Here is a 15,480-nt window from a genome sequence, read left to right as displayed (position 1 = left end):
AATCACTCACAGCCTGTAGGACAGGAGGAAGGATTACACACCAACTACTCTGTAAACGTACCTGTTGACATACACTACAAAAACATCATATTCTCTGAATGTGCTAAAAGACAAACACCAAACGAGTCACTGAAAGTGCTTTGGAGCGTCACGGATGCTGAAGGCAGAAAACGTTATAAAAGAGGAGAATTTAAAAGTGTTGATACTCACAGAAAGCAGCGACGAGTCTGTTCATGTTCATGGTGACAACAACTTTAAACACCTTTCAGTGTGTTTCACTGATGAATCCTCAAAGAGAGAGAGTGTGTGTGAGAGAGGCAGCTCAAATAAAGACTGTATGTAAATGAATATGTACACTCTCATTAGACCCTCAGGGTGTTGCTACAACACACAGCACATGCTACACTGAGTGTGTGCAGTTACTTCAGTCTGAAGATAAAACTTGCTCCTGAGGTTTTCTGTCTGTATTCTGACATAAATACAGAGGATCGACTGCTGGAATGGGCAGTAAAACTTATCACAAGAGACATTTTGTCGGCTCCCAGTGAGCCAACACAACTGAAGCAGCCCGGGGGTGAGGGGGGGGGGGTGGAGGGACTCTCCACGAAATGAATATTCAAACAGGCGGGGCTGCAGCCAGGGTTGTACCTGTAAAATAAAACATTTAAAATACTCCCATTTACACTCAGTCACATGTTCTCTATGTGTTTCTGTTCTGTTGGTCGGATCTCAAATCTGATCACACTCCGTCTTTGTTTTCTGGGCTCCATGTAAATCAAGGTCGACCCTCCTCCAGCGCAGAAGGAGCTGACAAAAACACTCGAAGAAGAATAACTGGTGCACTTCAGCAGTTTAGCAGTAGCATTAGGTGAGAACTATCCATAAGCTAACAGGTCGCTAACACATGAATAAATCCTATTTATGAAGTACAAGCGAAACAAAGGTTTAATCTCACACCCAGTGATCTAAATAGGGTTTCAATGCTCCTAAAAATCTGTTTATTTCAACACACGTTTTGGGCTTCAATGCGATTTTTTAAAATTCCAGCATTGTTTACATCCATGTTCACCAGCTCGCAGTCTTCGTCTTCACTGCCTGTCCTCACGCATGTCTTACTGTGTGACTGCCACCTGTAGATCAGAAGAAAAATGTGAATGTGTGTCACATCGCTCATGTGCACATGACAAACCAACGCTAGCGCCACTAGAAGTTAAAAACTCCACAGGGTATCTTGAAATAAAATGCCACCAAATCTAGAAATATTTCAGTTATAGATGCATTGAAATTACAACAGTTTTACTTACTCTGCATTGGTTTCTTTTAACTGTGAGAGTGATCTTTCCTAAACCTTAAGCAGGTAGTTTTAAGTTTTAAGTTCAGTCTGGTTCTTCTGTAATGTCTTCCTGAACGATCCCCCTATACTTTAACTGATTTCAGCTTCACTTTGTTAGCTCTTCTTCATCAGTACGCTCACATTGACCTCACACGTTGTCTTTAATAGAACCAAAGCTGAACAAAGAGGAACGTTGTGACGCCGGCTGACACAGTTGAAGTCTGAAGATTTCAGTTTTCAGTTCACGCCTCAGCTGCAGATATGAAACATCTGCAGTCGGCTCATTCTGTCTGAGTTTCTTTTCTTCCTCTCTCTATGAAGCACATTTATCACTTTTATATCCAACATATGTGTATGTAATAAAACCCTCTCTTAAATGGAAATAAAAGACTGGTTTATTTAACAAGGATTGGCTCTGATGTGTTGAAGATGCACTTCCACGCTGCCAGTTTTTTCCCTTTTTTTAGTAACAGCTTGTTGTGTTTTGTCGCTCCGCCCGTCGACCATCTGCCTTCATGTATGATGACTCACACAGACACGGATTATGGAAATACAGCCTCATATTAGATTTCCATACGACTGACCACGGGTTGAGGAGACGCTCTGAAACAGCTTAATGTTCAAACCGAAATCTGACGCATAATTCATCCTGAGAGTCTCCTCCTGTCTCATTCCTGATCTTCCTCTAACGTGGTTTATTCTGCTGTTTGAACTGAGCTGCCAACATTTACGAAGAAGATGTTGTGGTTTTAGGCTGAAAACTCACCGAAATTAGACAAAGTACAAATAACATATGAGAGAAAACAGGAAACTGCTCTTTTTAGTATAATCAGCAAAATGTACTTGAGTACTTGAGTTTTCTCTTGTAATATGTTACTGTATTACTGGATTATTATTACAGATACATTAACATGATGTGGTAACATTTCCGAAAATGTATTAAAACGTAGATTTTTCTCGAAACAACTCAGAAATCTTTTTTAAAATGAAGCACACTCACTATGAGAGTAAATGAAAATGTGCCGACACCATCAGGTTTTGGTCCAGGAGGAAGTTTTATTTCTTTACAAAACAAGAGCGCAGACTCATAAAAGAGCTCAGACAGGAGGCAGGAAGATAAATCTACACTTCAGTTTTGACACGACGACTTTCAAGCACTTAGAAAATATAGAGGAGCTCTGTTCACACAGTGATACACACAGTCTGCACGTCATCGACACTGTAAAAAAGACAAGAAAAAAACAACTGGGAGTGACGTCTGGAACTAAACAATCTGGTCGTAATTCACTGCAATTCACAGTTATGGTATATTATTAGTTATTATTAGTAACCACTGAAATAATTGCATTTAATTATTCATACTTTTAAAATTTCAATTAGGAAATCTTGGAAATCGTGTTGTGCAATTCCAGACACTTGATTTTGAAACTTAAAGTTCATATTGAAACACTTTATTTTGAAAATCATGCACACAGAAATCAAAACCCCAGCGTTTAAATATTTTACTTTGAAAAACACTTTTACATTTATTGTATCAACTGGGAAATTTCAGGATTTCAGGTTTTGAAAACATTTTGCTATTCAAACATATCTTTAAAATCAGAGTGTAAAGTTTAAAAATTACACACTGATTAATTCATAATACTGAAATAATTTACATGTAATACACCATTAAGATACAGTGTCAATTTTGAAATTTTCCTTTTAAAAATTCAATTCAGTTTTAACTGACCAGTTGTTTTTCTCTTTGCAGAAAATAAAACACAACAAAATAAAAAAAGGTCACGTGTCCATTAAGCACCTACTTGAATTCTTTATCAAAACTAAAACCTTTGCATTGATAAAATACAACATTACAGTTATAATACAGTTTCAAGACTAAGGAAACATCAGTTTGTGTGTTTTCAGTTACGACTTGAAAAAGCACTTCACCTGTCGTCACCAGATAATGAAAACACTGCAGAGAGAAGGACACGTGAGTCATACCAAACCCCGAAAACGCTGAGCTGAAATTTACAGTAGTGGCTGTTTGTTTCTGTGACACAACTTTTTCAAAGCTACAACACAGAAAAGACCATAGAAAACAGGTGCAGTTCATCATATAGTTGTTAAAAAATCCATTAAAACGAGAGACTTCACAGTTTCAGGGCAGACACATATTCAACAGGAAGCACTTAAAGGAAAAATCCACCCAATCAAAACGCACGTATAAAAACAAACCTAGTGATGAACTTGACACCTGTATGTGTTTCTCCTCCTGTGGCCAAACACTGAATCACGTTACGTCACACTTTTCAGCAAATAACTTCCACAAATTTCAACAAAGTTCTGTCGCACATCTTAAGTGCGACACACGCTGGCCTCACCGCGGAGCGCTGCATGATTCCACATCATCTCATCAGGTGGTTGTTGGTTAAACCTCGACCGCCTCCGTTTAGTCAAATACTTTCACCCACAGGAGGTGATGGATTCAGAAAAAACAACACCACACTAACTGAAGCAGAAATAATAATAATAATCATAACAAAGTCAGGTTGAGGATAAATGTACAAAAAAAAAAATTTCATCAAACGTGACTGAGGATGTGGACGAATTACGAGACAATGTGCCCATTTAACCCCCCCCCCCAGACAGGAGCAGGACCGTAGACATGTAGTCTTCCTGCACCTCTTCAGTCGTTTTTTGTCTCTTTGTAGTCAGTTTGCATCCTTTTGTATTCGTTTGATTGACTTTCAACAAGAAATGTTAACAGTCACAAACAGAGGCTGACCCCTTGGGCTCGTGACCCGGCGCCCGGTTGGCCTGTTCAGTAATCCATCCATGGCTGAGTGTGGATTTTCCCTTCAAGCACAGTGTGAAGAAAAAGAAACCGTTTGGGTAAACTAGCAGCTGGAAGGCAAAGCTCAGCTCTGATGCAGCGGCAGTTCCCCAAATTTAACACAAACACGCACAGAAAACAGAAAGCCAGTCCCGACTCCCTTAAAGGGTAAAAAACAGCAGCGACAGGGCTGCTGGAGTTTCTAATCCTATGTAAACAGGCTTAGTGTAAGGCAAGGAGGACGAGGAGGAGGAGGAGGAGGAGGAGAGAGAAAGAGGCTGAAGTGAACTTTCAGATGAGACAGAAGAGGAGGGATGAAGGTGTGGGAGGAAGACAGAATGATGAGGAGGAGGAGGAAAGCGATCAAGAGGATGAGTAAGCAGAGGGAGGCGGACAGGCGAGGAGGAAGAGCAGGATGCAGATGGCTGAAAGGCAGACAGCAGAATTAAAGGGATCAGACGAAGGCTCAGACAAACACTGAAACCTGAATCAGCTGCTCGAGTTCCTCAAAAGCTTCAGCAGCTGTCGTCGGTTTATGACTTTTAATATGAAGATCTTTCCATAACATTCAGTTAGACTGTTTGTTTCTTTCTGAAGGAAATAAACCGCTGACTTCCACAAAGACACGGAAGGTCAGAAGGACAAGACCAAAGTATTTTAAATGAAAAAGTTAAATTGTGATTTTAACATCAACCTGATTTCGTGAGTTTTGTAAAGTTTGTAGAACAAAGTTGTTTCAGCGTTCATCCTTTTGTGCCAAGAAAAGAAACTGAACTGTCACTCAATTCTTAAGATAATTTTTAACATCAACGATTGAATTATTGATAAAAGAATATCAAATTTGATAAAAAAAAAAATACAAGTGCATGTTACTAAAAAAAAAAGAAGAGCAAAAGATGGACGAGCATTTGATTTAAAGGCTCATCAGCGTAGTTGTAGATTGGTCTGAACGCTCTCCCTCTGTGTGACGCAGTTGTGTTTTTTGTGTCTAAACTGTATATTTTCCTCTGATAAGTGAAAACAGCTTGCTGTCTCTTCATCAGGTGTTTGACGTTTCTGTCGGATGAAGTCGGCCTGCGGCTCTGCCTGCCGTGTTCAGCTGTGGAGGCTTAACTGATGTCTCGCTTTCTCTTTTCTCTTCGTCTCTCGCTGCTCTCTCATGTTTATCTTGATGGATTTAGCTAAATTCTCTCACCGTCTCCGTCGTCTCATGGATTTAAAAAGAAGAAGAGACAGGGAGAAGAGGAGATGGACAAATTAGAAAAATATGTTCTCTCAGATTTAGCCAACTGTTGGATGGATCCAGCTCGTCTTTCTCTGTCTTGTTTCCACCTGTCCCTGTGTGCTCTGTAAGCAGGTAATAATTGAAGCTATCATTGACATCCAGGGAAACAAGCTCCATTAACACACAGCAGAGTCACCGATGGAGCCGTTAAAGCTGATCTCCACCTGTTGATGAAGGACTGGAGCCAACATGCAACCGAGGTTTTAAAATATCTGACTGTCAAAAACAATTCAACAACAACATTTCTCTGCAGAAACAACGGCCATCATGCAACATTTTCACATGCTCAAAGCATGATCACAGCAGCATTTCAAAGGTGACATTTTGATTAATCATTGATCAATTAATTTCAATGGAATCACGAGCATCAGTGGATACACTTGACAGGTGTGAATCAAAATGGAGGAAGGTATCGTAACTTATTAGCTGTCAGCGTTCAGTTTTATTGAAGCTCTTCTTTCAGAGTATAAACTGCTCCACAACAGAGACCTGGTTCACACACAGGAGACAGGAGGACATCATGAATAAACTGTGTGAACGCCATGTTAACAAACAAGCTCTCACTGCTAACTGACCGTGAGTACAAAATGCTTTGGGGAAGAGCTATTGTGATGGACTAGTGCCAGCACGTTTGCAGCTTACTAGCATGTTAGCCATTAGCTTGCAAGGTACAACATTTAACCCCGAAGAAAAAACATAAACTGCCTTATTAGTCCCAAATGAGAAGTGAGTCCCCTCAATGTGGTGCAGAAACAGGTCAGTGTCCCCACAATGTAGGTGTATAAACCTGTTTGTCCCCACAGTGTAACATCAGGTATACATACCTGTCCAGAGCCTTCAAGCAGCTAACTTCAACTTAAATAAAAGCCTCTAATTCCTTTTTCCTCCTGCAGCAGCTGACAGCAGAGCAAAGAGAGTTTTAGCTCTTTTAGGGAGAGACGAGCCAAAGAAGAGCTAAAGAGATAAGACAGAGTAAGACGTCTTCCTCTCAGAGAGCTCTTCTTTATTGTTCATTCTTCCTTCATCTAGTATTTTCTCTTCTTCATATGCTTTAGCGACACAAATGTATTTCACCTGTCAGGCCTGTAAAGCTAAATGAAATGTAAAAAATGACAGAGGTTGAGAAGAGAGAAGCAGCCACAAGGATGGGAGACGCTGAGGGTGAGAGAGATAAAGTGAATAAAGGTGAAGACGTGGGGGGGGGGGGTTAGAAACAGCAAGTGAAGTTGGTTGGTGGAGGGTTTGGTTCGGCAGTGAGCCGCTGGGAGTGTTCGACAGCCAGTGTTGGTGTGTGTGGAGACGAAGGCAGCGTGTCCACTGCTGCATCATGTCTAAGTTTTGTATAGCAGAGTGTGTGTGTGTGTGCTTACAAGACGTGCACGTGAATACAAAGGCAGTACTGCAGATGTGGTTACACTTTTATACTGTATATCATTGTGTGTGTGTGTGTGTGTGTGTGTCCTTACTGCTGTGAGGAATAAACATAAACGTGTGTGATTGTACCTCTATCTTTGTGAGGACAAATTACAGATTTGTATCTTGGCAGTGAAGACATGGAAAGTTCTGGTTCTTTTAGTAAAGTGGGGACATTTTGGAAATAAAGACATTTCTTCTGTAAAGTTTGCATGTTTGGAAAGTAAGGATATTTTTCAAAAGTGAAAATCATTTCGAAAAAGAACAGTGAGGACATTTTTACAAAGTGAGGACCTCTTTTGAACGTGAACACATCAAAGAAAAGTGGGGCGTTTCTGAAGACAATATCAGAAGCTTTTTGGAAAATGTTTTGTCCGGTCCTCGTTTCTTTAAAGTTCTGTTTCAGGGTTAAGGCTTTGTTTTAAGGTTAAAGTTGGGAAATGATGATGTCAGTAATGGTCCTCACAAGTTTAGAAGTACAAACGTGTGTGTGTGTGTGTGTGTGTGTGTGTGTGTGTGTGCGCAGAGTAGACTTTCTCTACTACATTCTCAGTATAAGATCAGATTTCAATCAGACGCTTCAGTTCACCTCAAACAGACACACTGACGAGTGAGGGCGACTGAAGAGCTGCGTTCAAGAGCAGGAAAATCCAGCAACAAACATAACAACATGGAAATATGACGGATGTCTCAGCCTATCACAGTCAGCGGTGGTGATTCCTGCTTGCCTGGCCATCTTCAGCTCCACCCAACCCCCGCAGAAGTGGGGGCAGGTAAGCATCTGCTTTTAGGGCAATTCTAAATGTTCTTCTTGCTGTTTTTAAAATCCAAATTTGTGTTGTTATTTAGGTATAGCGTAACTTTTATTAGTATAAATGAAAATGAAAACTGAGCAGCAGCTTATTGTGTTTTCCATATTTGGACAAAAGGGGCGGAAAATGGCCAATTTTTTAATCACAAATTTGGACTAAAGAGGCAAAACTTCTGTACAAAATGGGTAAAACATTTGTCCAACTTTGGGAAAGTGGTGAGTTTGGGGCAAATCGTCTGAATGTTGTCCAAATTCAGATCCTATGCCCCCTTTTGTCCAAATGTTTGGGTGTTTTTGCTCCAGTAATGGACATCAGTGAACGTAAACCCAAATTCCAGCCTTCAGAACGTCTACAGCATGTTTTTATCAAGTCTGTAGATAGAAAGTCAAAAACTGTGACTCCATGCAGATCTTCACTCTTCACTGAGTTTAGAAACTGCATTGTGAATGCAGTTTAAATCAGCACATTTTCCAGCATTAACAGAAATCATGGCGCTTTTTGAAGCACAGCAGGCGGGGACTCAAAACTGACACAAACACTTAAGAAATGATAAAACACCATGAGAGGAAAACTCAGTAGGTCTGTAATTAGAGGTATTGAACTGGAAAGAACGAAGATGGGCTGATTTTCTCCTAACTGGATCTGTAGCATTGTGGAAATGAAAGTCTTCAGTGATCCTCACTTGTGCGCTGAAGAAGTCCTGCTGGTTGAGAAACCAAAACTCCTTTTTAATATTCCATCTCTGATGTCTGGGAGGGCCCCGCGTGGGATCCAAGAGGGCCCCAGATCTTTTATAAGTTCCCAAAAAAGAAGAAACTCTGCAACGTTCAACCAAAAAAAAATATCCATCCATTGCAGTCGTTGAGATTTCAGATCCACCCTTCCATCTGATCCCGCTGCGTTCAATCAGCAGAGGCTTCAACAAGGAGAGGACAACAGTATCAGGAAGATATAAAAAAAAAGAAATCATCCTTTTTTGTTTCTGTCGCTTTCTTTTCCTTCAGGCGGAGGTTCGGTCACCCTCCCTGCAGAGAGGACCCCTCCGGAGAGCCTTGAAAACTTTTACAGATTTGCAGAGCTGAGTAAGGATTTGGTCCCGATGAGGAGGCAGGAATAACCTTGAAGGGTTTTCTGCCACACTGCAGGGAGAAGGGGACGGCGGCGGTGTTCAACCCGAGGGTTAGGACCCCCACCAGGGCCATGAGGTGACTCTAGAGCGGTCACAAGTTGATGATTTGGAAGAAAATTTGAAGCAGTTGAGTCTAATCGTTTGAGATAATGAACATTTTCAGCCTCTTAATACAGAAATAAATCCAGGAAATCATTTGATGTCACGGCCTGGTGTTGTGTGCACCGTCGTCCCCCTCTGGTTCCAGTGTGTTGATCCAGACAGGAAGTGAAACGTGCTGTGTTCAGTGTTCAAACCCCCTGCAGTAAAAAGCCCAGATGGGAGCGGCCTTTCTTTTCCTTCTCATTCTTTTCACCGACTTCAAACCAATTCTCTGCTTGGGGGGATTTTCAGCCCGAAGGTTCAGGCTCCCTGTGGGGAGGTTTGACAGGAGACCTCCGACCACGAGGAAGCCCATTGCAGCGAGAGTTTCTGCAGGTCAATCGAGGGGCTCTGCAGCTGCTGGAAGAAAAAAAAAAATAAAAGACATCACTGCAGTTCTTCTGTGAGGCTTTTTAAAAAATGTTTAAATGTATTTTCATCTTCAGTGTTGATGAAGTTTCAATGACAGTCTGACTCTTAAAAGCAGGACTGGATTACTAACAGGGACTTTCTGCATTGTGTGTGTGTTAGTTAGTATCTATGGGAGCCTCAAAATGATCACTTGTACAAGCACTACTTTAAGGCCTCTGTCACTTATAATATGCTTTAGTAGTGCATACAGTATAAACACACAGTGAACCTGGACCCTTCAGGCCCCTTGGGGGTCTGGGGCGCCATTGGAGTTGGTTGGTAAGCTTTGGTGTACAGGATAAGGACCATGAGGTGGATCCTGATGTATTATCTGATCTTGAACTTGTCCCATGAGTGGAAAAGTTAAAATGCTGAAAACGTTCAGCCTTGTTTTTATGGTTGCACCATTTTTCTAGATGTCTTGTGCATCTTTTTATACACATTTCTCCAAAATTCAGACATGTTTGCAAACTTTGGGATCGCCATTAGAATTGAAAATGAACTGGAATGAAGCTTGTACATACATCATACAGTAAGTTTGTGATAACAGATCCACCTGTGGCTCTGACAGGTTCTCTACATTTTTAGAAAACCAATAAGGCGTCCAGCTGATGGTCAGTTTTGTGCCAAACTGGTAGAAACCGAAGAAATGATTCACCGCATTCCTTCATCGTGTCTTGGTGGTCATTTCTCACCCGTTTGTCTCCTTTTGTTCGGAGCTGAGGCGAGTTGGCTGCAGACATGCGACAAAGCTGTGTGTGCCGACCGGCTGCGTGGTGAGACGCCTGGCGTTTCAGACATCAGCTGGCACTTAAAAACCAGTTACTAAGCAACGGCCGGGCTGGCAGGAGGACGGAGAGTCGCTAGAAACCGACTCGTCTCGTCTCTGCAGTCAGAGCGATTCAACACAGCCTCCATCACCATCATCTCTCCTGGGCCTCCTCCTCCTCCTCCTTCTCCTCGCTCAAAAATAACACCACATTGTTCACCTGTTTCTTCAGTGAGCTTCATTGAGCTTCACAAGTTCTCTGAGTAAGTTTTTAAAGTCTGTTAATAAAAGTTAACTTGTCCATTTCGTCAAAAGGAAACAAAAAGCTAAAAAGAAAAATGTTCTTCTCCCGTGAGAGATAGCAACCCTAACACGCCGCCTGGCAGGCAGTTTGATGGACGTAGAAATCATAGAAATCCCTTCTCAGGCATAACAACGTTTCCTTAATTTCTCGCTGCATTGCTGTTGAATCCTGCAGTGCTGCAGTCAGAGAGCTGCAGAGAGGAGGGATTTCTACAACCTTCACAAGTTTAAGATCTGGGCAAAAATCACAGCTACAGGCAGGAAATTAACCTCCAAATCCTCAGACAAGAAAATTCCAAACAAAGAACTGAGATAGTTCAAATTGTCCCAGACTTTTGCATATTGCAGTTTTCATTTTTCCATTTGTCTCATGATTATGTTTTTTTGATTCGTATCACAAAATTAAATTTCTTCATTTCATTTTAGATTTTTAAAAACGATACAAACACTGTTTACACATGTTGTGTTTTTGGACCAGATGTTTTGCCTGCCAGGCAGACTGAGGCGACAATCAGACAGGAAGCAGAAAAAACACAAGCGCACTTTTCCCAAACTGTTGCCTTCCCAGGCTTGTGCCCTTCACGTCTGGCACACACTCTTTTTTTTCTCTACCGTGTAATTGTTATAATAAAATTTGATTTGAGTGATAGCTGACAAGGTGTGGCTGGAAGAGATTTTACCATTTTACTCTGGTTGACAAACTTAGCAGCCACTTTGACCATTTTACCAGCCAACAGGGCTTTTGCTTTTGCAGGCTAGCAGGTGAGGCACAGGTGGGACAGAATCACTGAAGTCTCAGGTCTTGGCTATTATGTTCAATGTCCTAAACTTTGTGTTTTGAGTCCTAACCAAGTCATCATGGGATTAGGAGCAACGTCCAGGTAACGTAACTGATGGCTAGCTGACTTCAGACATTGTTACCATGCTGACTGTGTTGAGGATTCATCGGTTTCATGTTTGCAAAGTTAACGGCTGAATGCTAGCTCTTAGCTAATATCCTCGAATCTAATCTTGAATGAAGCTGGAAGTTGTTGCCATCCATCTGTGACTGTTTTAGCTGCACGTTTTGAAGGTTTCTGTATGTTTCTGTTGACCAGAACAACTTGACTGGCTGCTGTCAGATTCATCCGAAGTACGTCAGTTGCCAGTTGATTAACTGCCAAAATACTTAAGTCCAGTTAAGTCACAAGTCATTGGTGTCCAAGTCGAGTCTTAGGCGTGGCATCACTCTTTAGAAATTTGTTTTTTTGTCTCCCCGCCCAGGATGGTAACGTGTTCCCAAATTCTACTTCCGAACTCTATTTATTTAGCTGCTGATTGTTCCAAAACAGCTGGAGAAGGTGAACTTCACCAGAAACTTTTGTTTCCAGATTTGAATAGAACAAAGTGGATACTTGGGTAGACAAACCTCCCTGAAGAATAACCAAACCCAGCAGCCACAGACTAAATATCCATCATTTGAACTTTTTACTTGGTGATAGTTTACCATCATGCTGTCTACTAGTCTGGCCACTGTCCTGTTCAACACCATGGTAACCACTAGAGGGGAAACGTGCGCTTGTGTTTCTGCTATACTTTCTCAGTGTGATCGTCGCCTCAGTTTAACTTGTTGATTGTCAGGGTTGCTGCCTCTCAGGCTGCCTGTCAGGAAATCCGGTAGTCGAAGGTGTCCTTCTCCATGTAGTCCGTCCAGGTGGAGGACGGCATGCTCCGGTACGGGTCCAGAAGGATCCGGAAACAGCGGACAATCAGCAGGCCCAGGAATATGAAGAGGATGAGGACGAAGATGAAGGCCGCCCTCTGCTCGAGCGTGAGGAAGGAGGCGGAAACTGAGGAGGAAGAGGAAGAGGAGAAGTCCGATTCAGAAGCAGAGAAGGTGCTGCTGTAGAGGTCGTCGGCCATGTTGAGATGGAGAATGATTGGTTGGTTTAGATGATCCTCTTCTTCTGTCCAGTGAGAGACTCTCCACAGGAAAACACTGTCGTGTCGGAGAGGAGAGGCCTGCAGAGGAAACACATACAACAAGTAACAAGTATTAAGTAAGTATTTTAAGTATTTTAGAAACTAACAATTGCTATAAAAAACTGAAGGATTAAATGATCCAATTAGAAGACAGTCTTAAGCCACATGGACGCATAGGTTTCATGGACTCAATCATTACCTATCCACCCACCTGTAGAAATAACAAGTGGCTTCAAACATGGCACAGGCTTTGTGTCAAATTTGTACAAAAAAATTCAACTTCAATTTGTTCATTGGGCCTTGTGACTGTATGGAACAGAATCCTCATGAAGGACGGATTTATGAAGAGCTGCTGCAGCACAGTCCAGGAGAACAGGCATGAGATCAGTAATGAATGAAGTGCTTCTCATGGTGGGACCTGTTGGTCTCTGTAATAACATTATAAATATCTTGACCTGCTCTATTTGTAAAGTGTCATAAGATGACTTTTTGTTGTGATTTGGCGCTATATAAATAAAACTGAATTGAATTGAACTGAATGAAATATCTGGTAATTCTAAAACACCAAATTTCTCAATGGGACATTTTGTCTCTTTATCTTTGTCCTCATAGCCGTGTCATCAGTAAAAGCCTTCAGATTCTTCATGACTTCAGTGTTTCCTCTCATGCCAGCAGTGTGTGGGTGGGACTGTGGGTGTCATTTGTTATAAACAACTCGTTCTGGAAAGAAAGAAGCTCTTCATTTGCTTCACACATGGAGATTAAAACCAAACTCAGTTGGCTTAAGATGTTGTCTTATGAAGTTCAATCTTCAATTAACAAGTTTATTTTACTGAATTGAATTGAGTTGGTCCTCCTGTGTATTAATTAATATTTTATGTCTCATTCACTGACAGACCTGTCACCTGTCACCCAATCACGTTAACTCATGAAACATGATGTCATCCTTCTCTCAGCAGCTTTGTGAAAAGTTCTTAAGAGGAAACAGTTAGAAACTTTGAGCTCCTCGTGGTGACAGAAGATCTGTTGTGAACTTCTGCAGAAAGGATTCATCATCATCATCATCATCAGCCTGGTGACCAATCAGACTTCAGTACGAACCTATGATGGGATGGGAGACCGCGTGTTGTGTGTTTTGTACATGATGACGTTTCGTGAAGTTTGGTGAGGTGTCTCTTCACGTGCATCACGTGACCCTGGGTCTGATTAGTTTTAACGAGCACATCGAGCCGATTGCAGGACGTCCGTGGAGGATTTGCTGAGTCTGTACAGTTAAACTCCCTCCTCCCTCCCTCTTTAATATTTCACTGCAAGTCTTCTCTGCATTTTTATTCAGTTCAGCTTCAATTTCTGGTGTTGTGCAGGAGAAACCCTTTAGAATGCAGCTGGTACGTTTCTGTCTGGCCTGGAAAGAAATTAATCCCTTAAAACTGTTTATCAGTTATAATTTACAGATTAAAAGGAAGCCATTTTGAGCTGCTTCATCATTTTGAACACACACACCTGAACACACACAGCAGTATGTTCTCCTTTTATAATGCAAGAACTAAAGTCTATCTAGAGTCCCTCCAGGCTCTGAAAATGTGTGAAAACCTAAAAAAGAAATTAGATTTGACGGAAAATATCACGCTGACCTCAGAGGTGTCACTCTCACTATGAAAAGTCATCATAGCGTACCGGGCCGGAGCCTTTGAAGAGCCATCTCCGTAAAATCAAAGAAATGTAAGAAGTTCTGTGGGAAGTTCTAAAACTCAGCGGAGGTCAGAGCTTCATCATTGAACTCTACTTCTTCTTCACTCTGTTCCGAAAGTGTCAAATAAAAACTTCAAAAGCGTGTTCTCTGTTTGTGATGAAGAGCTGTTATTCATGCTGATGTAATACAGTCGGGTTTAGGGACTACAGACTACAGACTACAGCAGCCTGGAGGTGAAGCTGTTTACCAGACAGGGAGGCTCTAATGAAAAACTCTATCCAGGTGCACGAGGGGAAATGTAGGATACAGAGTTTTTGCTTTTAATCTGTCTCTCACAAATCCAACTTCTTTATGGAAGTGACAAACTAAACCGTATTTCTGAGCTCTCCACATGATGATGATGATCTTGTTGTTGAACTTTAAACTTGACAGGTCATTCGTGTCGTTGGAAACAGCAGTTTATCCTGGATCGAGATCCTTCAATTGCTGCCCACGTTTCTGGTCTGTTCAGTGATGGAAACAGGTCTGATGTTGAGCTTTGTAGATGGGATTAAACATGACGACAGCATCTTCCTGCATAGCTTGCTGGTGGCATAGCAGCGACCTGTGCAAGCAGGGGAGGTAGAGTGAAACTTTAGTGAAATAGTGAAAAGTTTGCACTCTTTGATGAAGTATACCTGCGCTGCACTGTGCTCTGCCTGGCCACACGGAGAGATGTTCTGAAGGCAGCTCATGATGGATGCAGCTGCACAGGTGTCAGTGAAATTCATCTGCACGTCCACGCAAAATACGTCGAGTGTTGGTGATGTAATGGTGACTTGCAGGATCAGTCGTGAACTACTGTAGCTGGTCAACTAACTGCTAACATGCTAGCACCAGTTAGTTACAATATCTCCGAGCTTCTTTCTATTTTCTCTGTACTGGACTGTTATCTCCCTCCGACATTTTGTTCTCGGGATTGTTCGTCATTACGTTCAGTAAACAGTTACTGACTGTTACTACTTTTACTCGCTAACAGACAGTTAGCAGACCTGTTCCCACAGTTTGTTTAAGACATGTCAGCACAATGTCTTCCTGTCTCCTGACTGTGTGTGAACCAGGTCTCTGGTGATGCGGTGATACACTTGAAAGCTTCAGAACACGCAAATACTATAAGTGGACCTTGAGGTCAGACAGTTTTGCTGACTGTCGTTTCTGAGGTCAAGCAGGAACTGTTAAGCTCAACTTTTAGTTGCTCAAGTTTTAACATCTCATCTTTTTCTGCACACTCTCCATCTGCTGATGAATACCATGTGATACGGTCAAAAGCTTCAGAACAAGCGAGTAGGTTGACCTTAAGTTGTTGACTGTATTGTCTTTGTATTTGTAGAGAGAAGTTGTTGGTTTTCTCACTCACTTCAATGCAGTCAGA

General features: G+C 41.8%; 1 pseudogene; it reads right to left on the bottom strand.

Moving 5' to 3' along the window:
• Nucleotides 1-12,058: 12,058 nt before the first annotated feature.
• Nucleotides 12,059-15,126, bottom strand: LOC139299411 (cortexin-2-like; annotated as a pseudogene).
• Between the last annotated feature and the right edge of the window lie 354 nt (nt 15,127-15,480).

Source organism: Enoplosus armatus, chromosome 16 (assembly GCF_043641665.1).
Source record: "Enoplosus armatus isolate fEnoArm2 chromosome 16, fEnoArm2.hap1, whole genome shotgun sequence".
NCBI lineage: Eukaryota > Metazoa > Chordata > Actinopteri > Centrarchiformes > Enoplosidae > Enoplosus > Enoplosus armatus.
This window is presented reverse-complemented; position numbering and strand designations above follow the sequence as displayed.